We start from the raw sequence: 14,160 nt of genomic DNA on the forward strand, positions 1-14,160 counted from the left end.
AGCTTCAAAATAAGTGTTAGTTTCAATTCTTCTCTAAAAAAACTGTGTTTATGTCGTATTATATATTGTTTAGGAAGAAAAGGTTGGACAACTTTAGAATCCATATAAGTTTACAAAAAACTTCACTCCAGTAAGTCTTTTGGCCGGTGTATATTCATTAGTGTATTAAGGATTATTAGGTGGAGTAGCATTGTTTTTGTTTTCCGTTATGAGAATATTGTGGCCTGTAACATACACCTAAAAAACCCTAACTGATTTCTTTATTACATAATGTGGATAATGATGTGCCTTTTGTTTGTTCGTTTGTAATTAAGCCCAAAGCTACACCTTGGGTTATCTGTGCTCTGCCCACCACGGATATCGAAACCCGGTTTCTATCGATGTGAGTCCTCAGACATACCATTGGGTCACGTGGGGGAAGGGGCAGTTAGGAGCTTAACGTCCATGGCGATGTTTGTAGAATTATAAAAAAAATAATTAAAATTAAATGATATTTAGTATCATATTCTTTTCATATTTAAATTTTCTATAAAAATATACACTATTTTTAACGATTCTATGCTTCAATTTTCTTTGTAAAGTAAGGAATATAAACTGTATTCAAACTTTCTAAAGCTTGCCTATGTGAACATGAAGAGTTAATACATATATTAATCATCAGAGGTATGTCAAGTCTTGATCTTAAGAATAGTGTTCCTGCAATTTGTACCCCGGTGAGACAGCGGTAAGTCTACTGACTTATAACGCTAAAATCCGGAGTTCGATTTTTCGCAGTGAACCCAGAACATAATCTAGTGTGGCTTTACTCTAAAAAAAAATTTAGAGAGAAGACTACGGAAATAGGTATATCACGTTCATCTAGTCTGCACGCAGTCACAATTCGCTTGGTTTAGCTGTGAGTACGAAACAGTTTTAAACCGGCTTCAATAATATTGTTAACCTTGTCGTGTTATAAAGTTTCCAGTCTGTGAGAAGGTAAATGATAATAAACATTTTGAAGAAATTATGCGAGTTAAGTCTTACTCTCCACATTTAAGATGATTAAGTCTTAATTCTGATACAATCGTGACTTCCTAGAATTAAAAAAAAGGATGCTGACCACATATCTAAACAAATAACAACTTTGTGGGTCATTGTTATTTTTTATACAATCCCGTGGCTGATTAATTCTTTTCCTGCTTTATAAACAGGGAGTTCTATTCAAAGGCCCGCAGTAATCCTTGTTGACAGGTTGCGTGAAATAATATTTCTCTGAGTCGAGCTTCGAAGGCGTGCTGTGAGTCGCTCCGTTCTTTATCATACATACGAACCTGTTTCAGCTCCATAATTCGCCCATTTGTTATACTTGTCACAGTTAACATTTGTCACGACACTGTATTAAAGTGTTTAATTCTAGGATCTTGTTTATAAGAATCAACTGTCTTATCGTGTACAAACAGGAGGCAAGTTTTATCCTGTTCTAACGGTACTCCAGCTAGAAGAGGTTCCACTTCAAGTTCGATGTCTGGTTATTATGGACACAGAAAAATGTTTCGCTATTCATATTCAACTGATTGAAAGTCGCCACTTACTCACAAGTTATGATGACAAAGAATCTACACAGACACTTCATTTATTCAGTGCTTGTCAGTGATTAATGGTCGACGGTGAAGTAGAAGATTTGTGTTAGTAGGTAGTGAAGGGGGCGCGGAAGCGTGAAGAAAAAACAAACAAACAATAAAATAACATTAATCAACGTATACAGCTAAAGAAATTTTGAATTTGCACGTACTTTTTATGCTTTAATGATGGAATTTTTTTATACAGTCGCAACCACAATCAAATGAAAAGTCAGTTTTTTGTTATAAATGGAAGGTTTATTAAAAAAATAATTTTACTTGATCCTGTTGCTTTGCGATGTCATTCAGTTGCCAAACATAGTTCGGTGTACTCACAAATCACAACTTTTAGTTGATAAAACAAAAACTCAGATGCCAACATAATAAATTATCCCCCTGGGGTTTGAAAAATCCTATTAGACAAACGTCTGTGTTTTTTTTCTAGAAATTCCACTAATGATTATCATATCTTTATTTATCAACAAGGTGTGCACACTTTATCTTTTAATGTTAAAGTCGTTTGTTTCTTTTCAAAAAATATTATGTCAAAACTGCCCAAACTTTAAATATATTTATTTTGCATTTTCTCCTTTCAAAGCTATACTATTCGAAGAGGTTACTATTTGTTTAAAAGGAACATATAACGACTCTTAAAAGTGTTGTTTACTTTCGCCCTTTGTTCTTTACTTTATATATTTTTATTTTTTGTACGCCTTTAAAAAAGTCTAGGTTAGTCTATACAGCCATTATGAAACTCATGTTAACGCAAAATTAACTTTCTCTCTCTCTAGATACAAACTATAAATAACCATGTTCGAATTAAACATAAAGACGACCGAGGTTTTATATTAGAGTCTGACTATAAAACACTAAATCGCTGGTTTAATATTCTTAAAAATAAAGAAGAGACTGTTAATGTACCAGAACTTACTACCCTAAAATACTTACTCAAGCAAACAAAAACTGTAAAAAATATTTTCAAGTAAGAAACAAAACAAACAATTGTCCTGGTGTGCAGTTCTGCTTACCAAAATTGGTTTTAACCTCTGGTGTTTCTGTAACGTAAGCAGTATTGGACTTTCCATTGAGAGATACTTACTGACTATTGCACGTCATGAAATGTAGAAAAGATACACACGATACGTTTATTGAAATATCTTGCTTTCAACCGATTATTCCTATTCTACATAGACACTTATAATTCTTAGTGTAATTACAATTATGAATGTTTTCAGGAATAATAATAATGATACATGCTTATTTTGTGTATGTCATAGTGTTAGACTCCCCACTAAATGCCACTTTTCCAGCAAACACATTAACGAATAAATTGAGAACAAAATTCTGAAAAAAAAATTGCTATTTGTTCCCATTTTTGGACATGTAATTTAATTCATAAAATATTATTTCTAAAAACTATCTTATAAATTATTTTGGCACCGCTTTAAATACATAAAGGCAATACGGCAAAAGTAACAGTGAATTGTCTATTTACCCTGACAGAAGTTCGAAATATTCTTATTTAGCAAGACACTTCCCTGAATGTTAACGTCTTTATATGCCATTCTTTACTAAGAAACTTGCAGTCTTTCCCGGTTTCTTTCCTTCTTCAACAGTTAAATGATAATTGGATTAAAATGCAGTAAATTATACGGAAAACTACAGAAGTTATTCCTATCCCAAAATGAAATATCCTTTCCCGAATATTTTCTTATTGCTTCTTTTCCTTCTTAAATGAGTGGCAGAAATGGTGAAACACCAGGTAAACTCGACCTCACTACTGTAGAATGTATTAATAAACTTTTGTCTAGTACAAATGGTTTCCACAAGGATAAAAGTGTTTTTAACCGAGTTTCTAGGCTACAATAATCCATTTTCATCAGTCCTTACAGCTAAAAGAGGATTGTTATGCCTTTTTCTCGATATTGAATCTGCTTTTGTTTCAGTAAGTACTGGCTGTTTTCTCAAAAGACTCTATGACCTTGGACATAGACGTTGTATTTTATGATGACTCAGCAGTTTTTTCAATCAAAAACCGTTTCGTTCATAACTTTGTTTAACGCGAAGCGAGACATTTTTATTAAGGTAAGTAAAATAACTACCTATTATCACCAGAAAGTATCTTTATCAGCTCAATATTTCGCTTTTATAACTTTTTCAGGAGCTCTTTCTTTATATATATATATCTACATCGATACTACAAATCACTAATCTAGTTGAAGCTAAATTTGAACCAATTTAGTTTCATTTATATGAATTTCTGATAAGGAAACGTGCATGTTGATCTTATTGCTAAAAGGAACTAACAAAATATTTCTTTGCGTTATAGAAACACGAGTCCCATCATATTCTAAAAAGCTCATAACTGTTGTTCACAGTATCGATATTAGAGGATTTACTCATAAGAGTTTTTCTTTTCAGTTATAAAACTTGATACTTTGGGTCTTTTACATGCATTTAGACCCCACGTCGGCTCAGTAGTAATTATGATGGTCTATAAAGCTAAAAAAATGGGTTTTGATACAAGTTGTGGGCAGGACACATTGAAGAACTTTGTGCTTAACAACAAACAAGTAAACTGGACGAGTAAACATTTTTGTTCTTAGTCCACACTTCGACACGTGTCGGTTTTGTATCACCTGAAACAAAGTTGGAGAAGTCAGTGCCTTTTCCGAAATGTAGAAGTTATGGCTCCTTCTCTGAAGCTATAAATATTGTTACTTTCCATGTTATAACTATTGTTATCTTCCATGTTATAAATATTGTTACCTTCCATTAAGTTTCTTATTCTTTCCCTAAAAAACTTCACGTCACTCTCTTCAACGTTTTGGAATTACTTTCATTCTGCAACATTTATTAGGTTCTTATTGTTCTCATATTGTCTTGCATGTTCTACTCCAGTTTTTTTAGAATATGTTTCTCATTCATGTTCTATAACTAGTTTATTAATCTATATGTAATTTAAGTTATATCTTATAACAAACATTGAACAAATCGTATATATTCTATATTTCTCTAGATGTTACAGTTCGTTTATAATGGGTGAAGAGCTAAAGTTGAGGGGAATGTAGTGAGAATTAACATTCAATACACTAGTGAATGAGAGGGAAAGTGGTGCCGTTTAAAATCTATCTGTTAAAAAATACTTAAATACGTCAGAGAGGGAACGGATACGTGTACTGCCAAACGTAAGCGGGACTAATCCGAAGATCGCAACCTAAGCTAGGTGTCACTGGTTTAGTAAAAAAATTATAGAAGTTATGAATTCTATACTAATTTGGCAATCTATAATACAAAACTTTAAGACTTGGTCTGAACTTCACGTAAAGCTATATATATATACATATTATCGGTCGTGTTTTAACTAGAAACCCGTCGGACAACTCGTCGAATGCTCCTGCTCAACGCCGACGAAATTTTCTTGGGCTGACCATTTAAAATTCTCGTACCGTACCCCTCAGGGTCTTTTAATAAATTTGCAACAGCAGTTTTTTTAAGTCCAATCTCACCAGCGATGGCACTTTGAGAGAGACCTTGCTTTTGCAGCTCGACAATTCTGCCACGCTCAAACTCTGTCAACGTTTTAGCCTTTGCCATGTTTTTATCCAACGTAACACAGGAGATGTCAATGGGAGATGTTGAAAACGCAAATGACTAAATTTCGTTACATGTTTACCGATTACCGCTTCGTTTCAGTATGGTCTTAAACTTTTGACCAGCTAGTATCTAGGCTAGTTTCATACTGTTCACATTTTCCATATTAAATGCTAAAAAAAAATTTATTTTTATTTTCCCTTTTCTTATTTTCATCTTTCGAAGCTCTACTCAAATAAGTGGCTGAGTCTAACAACGCAAAATGCATATGTTTTTCTTTATGTTCATTGGCCTTAAGATGGCTAGCAGTATATTGTTAAACTAGGTTTATTTCATGTAGCATAAATTGCAAACACATTAATAAAACAGAATCAAAACATTTCTTCTTCTTCTAAAATAAATTGCAAATATGTTTTTGAATTTTATTCTATCACTTTGTAAAGCCAACAAGTTGTTCTTTAGGTTTAAAACATGTATCACGATGACAATAGGACATTCTAGAGTTCTGGTTACTACTAAGACCGTAATTAATAACAAACTAGTTCTCTACAGATATGTAGGTTATCTACGTGTGGAATACAAACATATTCACAGTATATTCCGTATAAATATACATATTTCAGTCAACGTTTATAAATATCTCAATTTGGATATAATTTTTGTTGTAGTTCAAATCTAATAACTGAATGATATTTTATACTGTTGTATAAATATTTTCAATTTTTTGTTGATGAATTTGAATTATTCTTAAAATATCTGTTTCCTTGTTACTGAAATAAATATTTATGTTTTATCATTAATGTAAGGTACTTTTTTATTTTCACTTAATTATAATTAATTGTACTTTCCTTTCCTTCAACTTTTCTATTAGTTTCTTCACTAAAATTGTGATATCAAGGATTAGTTGAAAATATTATGAGTCATACATAACAATCAAAGAAAATCTGTCAAGTGACCCTACTTGAAAATGTGATAAAACAAAACCATACATCTAGAAGTTCCTCTCACACAGGTAAAGGAAATGTTAGAAAATATGTGAGGTGAATTAATCTTAATAAACGTCTATAATGTTATCATCATCAGATGTTTGGAAATGGTGTAGAGTTCTGAGTCCTGTATGAAAGTGCAATCTGTCCATCTATCGTTATGCATCATTAATTCGTGTTTATTCTTGTTCAGGTCACCTCTATAAAGTAAATGGTAAATCTAAACAAAATTATTCCTCACGGATAAATCAAAGGAAGTTTAGCTTTCCTTGACTTAAGTCTAAAGTTAAGATGACAGAAAACACTGCGTATTATTAAGTAACTTTTAAAGCGTGCATGTAATCTGTGTTTCTCGTTGAAACGATGCTTCATGTATTTTTCCGCGACTCGAGAAAAAGAAAAGTTTTCTATTTGCCAGCACGTGTTCAGCCCTTGCTTCAACTGGCTGTACATTTGTTTCTAGATAACATAAGATGAGAACTCTCAGGTTTCTAAAACGATAAAAGAAAGACTAAGTGAATCGTTGAGGCATAAACAAAAGGTCATGTTGGCCGAACTTATAACAACACAATATACATTCATGTATTTATCATTTAACTTTGTGTTGCAGCCGTTCCCGAAACTACTTCGAGAGATTTCATTGAAATGTTCTAGTGCAAAGTGAACTAATATTAGTTTTGAAGCAAGGAGACGATTATTATCTTCTTTAGTGTTTGAAATATTATACAATGCATTCCTAAAATATTTCATCAAATATATGAAACTTCTTGTGTCTTGAAAAGTGTTATTAAATTTCATTGAAAGTAGATTTATACAGTAGTTTTCTATTTGGAAATGAAACGATGAGAAACTGTTTACACCGAAAGCTTTACGTGACTTGTTTCTATTATATAACTGTCACGGTTTCTTTGTTCGAAAAGTCTCAGTACTCCTTGAGTGGTAAGAACATCGAGACAAATGAACGTGAGCTATTGTTTGTTTGTAGTTTAGCACAAATATATCGAAACTGGATTCTTAGTGTTATGTCTAACTTATTGGTGAGCCACTGGAGGCCCCAAATATGTACACTGTGTGTTAATTGTTAAATCAAACACTAAACCGCTTGAATGTTTGTTGTGAAACATAAGCCTCCCCGTAGCACAGCGGTATGTCTGTGAACTAGGTTTCGATACCCGTGGTGGGCAGAGCACACATAGCCTATTGTGTAGCTTTGTGCTTCACTTCAAAACAAACGCTTGTGAAACACAAAGTGGTAAAATGGATTATATTCGATGTGCCCACCGCAGCCATTAAACCCTGAATTTTGGTGACACATATCTCCAAGATTATCTTTGAGCGACCAGAAGACAAACCACTTCAAGTCATGGTGACATTATCTAACACAAATATCATACAAATGACCAGTATGATTAGAAGTTTTTTCTTTGTGTATGTGTGCAAACACTTTTGCGTTTGATAATAAAAACCACAATTACATCGATTGATTTGTTTAACTGAAAGTTTATTCCCATTATTGAGGTCACTTAGAGTTTAAAAAATGTATTGCATGAGGTATCGGGAAGGTGTATGGCACTTTATTTTTATCTTTTCAATCATCTCCATCCCCTCCCTAATAAAAACACATGTAACAACGTCTAAGAACAATTGACCATATTACACCAAACCAAAAAAATCGGTTGTTCATTTATTATTGATTGGTGGCTGGTGGTCTTATATAGGTATATTAATTGGGCAACTAAGTGTGGGATCATATTTAAATCACTGGTCTCTAATTTTCTACAAACCAACGTCTCTTTCGAAAGTTCCAGCAAAGATCTAAATTAGTAGATGATAAATCAAATAGTCTTTACTTTTCAGGTTTTTAAAAATGAGATATTATCCAATAAAGTGTTTTGTTTATAATAGTAATTGTAAATGTGCCATTAATTTGTAATGCACTATACACCCTCTCCTTTTTGTTATCATGTTGTGAAACCATTCTTTTGACTGACAACAATGTATTTTTGTTCTTGTGTTGAGCTATTATGGTTGTGAATGAGTTAAATGCATTTCTGAAATTTTAATCTGTCTTAAATATAGTACATGATTTTATTTTTGTGGATTATTTTATTACCATCTTATGATTACGGTTTCAATTATATTTTATTTAGACAATTCTACATTGACCAGGCTAAACAATGTTGAAAAATTTGCTTTATTATTATTATTATTTTTACTACACTTAACGGATTGGTTCAGGTTATTCGATTTTACGCTAGTTTTACTGACAAGAATTAACAAAGTAATTCAACTTGAATCTGCTGTTCTTACTTTCAGGTCTGGAATAGCCATGAATTTTACACAACGATTTTCCTTAAGTAAGAAGTTTGAAGCAGTGAGTGATAAGTGAATAAGTCATAAACTACTGATCAAATATCCGAAAGTCTCGCGACAAAACAAAATGTAAAACAAACTCCATATGGTTGTTGCAAGAGACAGAAGCTATAGATCGTTGGTTACAACCTTATCTTTAACTATTAATGTATCTGTCCAATTTGAAAAGATTAAAACCTGTGCGCACAGCAGGTAAAAATGAACTTTGAACGTTAAATAATTACATCCAGATATTACATGCAGTTTTGTGTTATCTGAGTAAAGGCACATAAACTGGAAAATTAAAATTAATTTCTGGCGCTGATATTTCCACTCACACGTTTTGTGAATGATGATATACATTTGTCACGCAAACTGTAACTATCTATTCTATAAGACAAAAAAAAAATCAGTATACAACTAACCTAGAATTTAAGAACTATCCGATACATTTTCATAATCAACAACAACACCCTAGTACCTATACAAAATATAATCTAGAAGTTATTACTAAATTAGTATTCAAACGCAAGTCTGAGAGAATCTTACTTTGATAACTTACGCCAGCCGTGATTTGTTTTTGACCTGCAAGAGAGTATTAAGTTTCAAATAGTTTAGATAAAGTTACTTTTAGGTGTGCATAAAATGTATCTATCAGGAAATTAAAGAATAATTGTCGACACAAACATATAGACAGGTGTTAAAGTAAAGACGACCTTGTGAATTTTCAAACGATATAACTAATATTTTAATAATAATATTAATACATAACGGTGTAATTTTTCTCATGTGAGGGTTAAAATCTGTTGTTTTTTATTTTTTAATTAATTTATAAATCACTATAGTAATTTGCCTGTATGAAAGCCAGAGCTAAGAGAAACTAGTAAGTACTTTTGTATATAATTTTGAACTTGGAACCAACTATGCTATCTCAGCTCTAACAAATAACTGCAAATAATAGCTCATTTGATATACTTACAATATTTTATTGTTTTAGCAAAGAGAACATAGAAAGTTATCTTGTATGTGGTACTTGGACTTAGAACGAACCGTGCAATCTCATTTTTAAAGTGATGTAACTGTGCGCTTAAAAAGACAACTCATTTGAAAATGTACTATTACTTCGGATCCATAAATAAACAACAAATGACGTTCAAGAATACGATATTCCATTAAGTGTACAAATAATCAAAATATTTTATTTAGATATTAGCTTTAACCTCTTCAAAGGAGGGGCAGATAAAATAGCTTAGTGACAGTATTTTCATATTTAAAAAAGACCAAAGTCTTTCTTTATAAACTGAAATTATATATATGATTTAACAATTAGAACTTTATAGAAATATTCAAACATTTTCAACTTAACAATTCAACAAGAAGAAGTGTAATTTATAAAATAGTGATCTTCTGTTGCATTTACATATCTTGTCGAATATAATTAAAGTATGCATGAACACTCGAAACTTGTACAATTATCTACACAAAATTGTTTTATATTTTAGAATGATACACTAGAAAATGAAGAAAGGCAGATATTTAATGATAACTACTGTCAACTGTTAGCCTGTTCTTGTTTGACCGAATGGTGTGATTTGACTGTTACTCTTATTCAGCCTCAGAGTGCGGATTGAGGTTTTGCGGCAATGAGACTATAAGCCTTTTATCCCCAGATTCACAGTCCAACTGGATAATGAATAGGTCACGTTTGGTCGATCTGCTTGGATGTTAAAAGAGCAGCCTATCAATCAATGAGTGGTTAAGGCGCTCGACTCGTAATCTGAGGGTCACGGTTTCAAATCTCCGTCGTACCAAACATAGTCACCTTTCAGCCGTGAGGTCGTTATAATGTAACCGTCAATCTTGTCATTCATTGGTAAAAGAGTAGCCCACGAGTTAGCAGTGGGTGGTGATGACAAGTTGTCTTCCCTCTAGTCTTACACTGTTAAGTTAGGGACTACTAGCGCAGACGGCTCTCGTGTACCTTTGCGCAAAATTAAAAAAACAAACAAACACTGGGAGGGGGAATTAGCTCATAATTTCTCAAGAAAACTAATATTATATTCTAATGCAAATATTTCCAGGCACTTTTAAACCTTGATGTAATTCTCAAAGCTAAGCATTTTAGATTTGTGTTTAAATTAATATACGTATATACATATAGACAAGTAAACCAACGGAGCCAATAACTTAACCATTAATGCTGTAAACTACAAGGAGTAAGGGAGTTTCAATTAATTATTAACTGGTTTTTTAATAATTCAGAAACTGGTTATATCCATATCCTTTCGACGAGAATAAGCTCGTATGAGATGTTTTATTTCATAAGAAAGGTTTCTTGCTAGTTTATATACAAAACAGAAAGAAATAAGGAAAGCAGTTAAAGTTCATTTAGTGTATTCGATGTTTAAACTTTTAAAAACAAGTAGCTGCTTTTGTATGAAATGATAAACAATACTGCAAAACTGTATCCATACATAATTGAACCCGGAGCTCCCTTGTTATGCAAGTTTATTTTGAAGTAAAAAAGGCAAACTCTTAAAATAACAAACAAAATTCTATTACATTAAGAAGTCCCCACAATTACAGTATATTACAAGTATTTTATTAATCACTATTATATAATTATTTTCGTACATAAGAAAATTTCCACTCTGTATCGATGCGAACTACGGCGGTGCTTTCAAGATATTTGTGTATTATTTATGAACAAAAATCTTCAATTATTATACTTTTTCTATTGTTTTAAAAATATGATACAATATTCAGTTGTTAAATTGTCTCGGTTTTTTGCTAGTAAACTATATTTACAATGAATTGTAAGTCATTCAATATATCTGCTGTTAGATATTGAATTCTACATAGCAATAATTATGTTAGAGGCAGCCTATCAGGAATATAACTTTACATATCTTACACTAGTAATTAGCTGTACCACCAGCTATATCACTCTACACACCGAACACTAGTAATTAACTGTACTACCAGCTGCATAACTTTACACATCTGACACTAGTAATCAACTGTACCACCAGCTATATAACTCTACACATCTACTACTAGTAATGAACTGTACAAAGAGTTATGCAACTTTACTAATCTAACATTAGTATGAGCTGTACCACCAGCTATGTAGCTCTACATATCTAACACTAGTTACGAACTGTACCACCAGCAATGTTGCTCTACATGTCTTGAACAGTACCAGCAGCTATGTAGCTCTAAACATCTACCACTAGTAGTGAATTGTACCAACAGCTATGTAGCTTTACATATCTACCACTAGTAACGAACTGTACCAACAGCTATGTAGCTCTAAATATCTACCACTGGTAATGAACTTTACCAACAGCTATGTAGCTCTACATATCTAACACTGGTAATAACTGTACCAAAAGCTATATAAGTCTACACATGTAACACTTGTTGTGAACTGTACTACAAGCTATATAGCTCTACATATGTACCACTAGTTATGAACTCTACCACCAGTTATTTAACTCTTAGAGTTCTACGTCTTTGTAATTCTACAAGTCATACAGCATATAAATAGCCATACGCATCTATCCTGAGGTAGGTAACTTTACAGAACTGTAGCTTGGTATAAAATTTTACACGTCTCTAACTAATCTAAAACCTAAATAATCAAGGTTAAATAAATATATATATTCCTTTTAACCTTGATTATTAAGGTTTTAGGTTAGTTTAATATTCGGAGTGCAAATTTATTTTCATACTTTTTGACGAAAGAAAAGAATATGTACACTAAAAAACACCCAACTACAGTTGTGCCTTTGAAGGGACATCCAATGTGCAAACAACAACTACAACTTCCTTTGGAGAAACACAAAAACACAACTACAATTGTGTTTTTGAAGGGACATCCAATGTGAAAACAACAACTACAACTTCCTTTGGGGAAACACAAAAACACAACTACAATTGTGCCTTTGAAGGGACATCCAATGTGAAAACAACAATTACAACTTCTTTTGGGAAAACACGAAAACAAACTACAATTGTGTTTTTGAAGGGACATCCAATGTGAAAACAACAACTACAACTTCCTTTGGGGAAACACAAAAACACAACTACATGTGTACCTTTGAAGAAGCTTACATTGTAATGAAACATAACATTAATATATTTACTTATTTCAGTGATAAAATATTTTTCTAAAACAAGAAAAAATATTTAATTCAAGGATGAAAGAAAACATTAAAATTCTTTTAATTTTATTTTGTCTTTTGCTGGTATTAAGTGAGAAAATGTAAGAAGTTCAAATAATTTGAAATTCACAACAGATCAACAAATAATTGGCATTTAAAGTCTTAACAGCTGTTAAATTAAAATGTAAGAACATTTTACAAGCACATCGTATTCATAGTTTATTTTTAAAACAATCTTTTTTATGACTTGATCTTTTTAGAATTTTAATAGCCTGAATAAACCATTCATTGATATGCTTCGTTGTTATTCATGCAGTTTACTGATGGAAAACTCTCTCCCTCTCTTGGTATTTGGGTATTATATGTTCGTACCCTGGAGGGTCAGGTTCTCTTTGACCTCTTCCTCCTCCCAATACTTATGTGGTGCTGCAGTATTTGATATTGGTAGTTACTTCATTTTTGGGTCAGAGTCAACTGAATATTACTCCGACCCTTTTCTGGACAATGTTCATGTATTGTGATACATATATGGGTATTATTTTGCCCTATCAGCAAGATGACGACTTTGTTTGTGGCACTTCTTTTTTAAATTCGTTATATGTATATATATACATACATTTTTTATTATATATTTATTTTATGTTTAAAATATATATTGACCGGGGAGAGATGTTCAGGACTAACTTCATGATGTGTGAGGTACCTGTCTAGTTCGCATAGTAATTCGTTTTTCATCCAATTTATATCGAAGTACTTATTGTATTATGTGGGAGTCTGTATGGTATGGTTGGTATGTTCGAATATTTATGTATGAATTGAGATGATGTAGTTCTTGGAACTCTGTATACTGTTGTGAGGAGTGTGTTTTGGATTGTTTGTAGTTTCGTTTAACTTATTCTGTCGTTTACAGTTATCCATGCTGGAGCTGCGTAGTCTGTTGCTGTTCTAATATATGTTTTGTAAATTTTTAGTATGTTGTCTGTAGATGCTCCACTGTTCTTGCCAGTTAGACTACTAGCATAGTTGGTTCTTCGCTAGACTTTGTTTTTAATTTCGTTTACCTGGTTAATCCAAGTTAATTTTGAATCATTGATTAGGCCTACAAATTTTGCCGATGTGGCAGTTTGAAGTAGCGTACCATTGATATATAATTCTGGCTGTAGTTTTTTGTGTTTTATTAATTTCGTAAAGACTACAAGTTGTGTTTTTGCTGTCCTTATTTTTATTCTATATTTTTGACAGTATTACTTATTCTATTTAGTTGCGGTTGTATGTTGGTGGCTGCTATTGTTGGTGTTGCAGCACTTTTCCAGACTGCCACATCATCTGCGAACTGTAAAGAGAATCCATGATTAGGATCCTTCAATGGCATATTGTTTACATACATGATGAAGAGTATAGGGCTAACCACCCCTCCCTGAGGAACACCGGCTTCTGGAGTAAAATACTCAGAAAAGGTACCTT

The sequence above is a fragment of the Tachypleus tridentatus genome, chromosome 1, assembly GCF_004210375.1.
Source record: "Tachypleus tridentatus isolate NWPU-2018 chromosome 1, ASM421037v1, whole genome shotgun sequence".
NCBI lineage: Eukaryota > Metazoa > Arthropoda > Merostomata > Xiphosura > Limulidae > Tachypleus > Tachypleus tridentatus.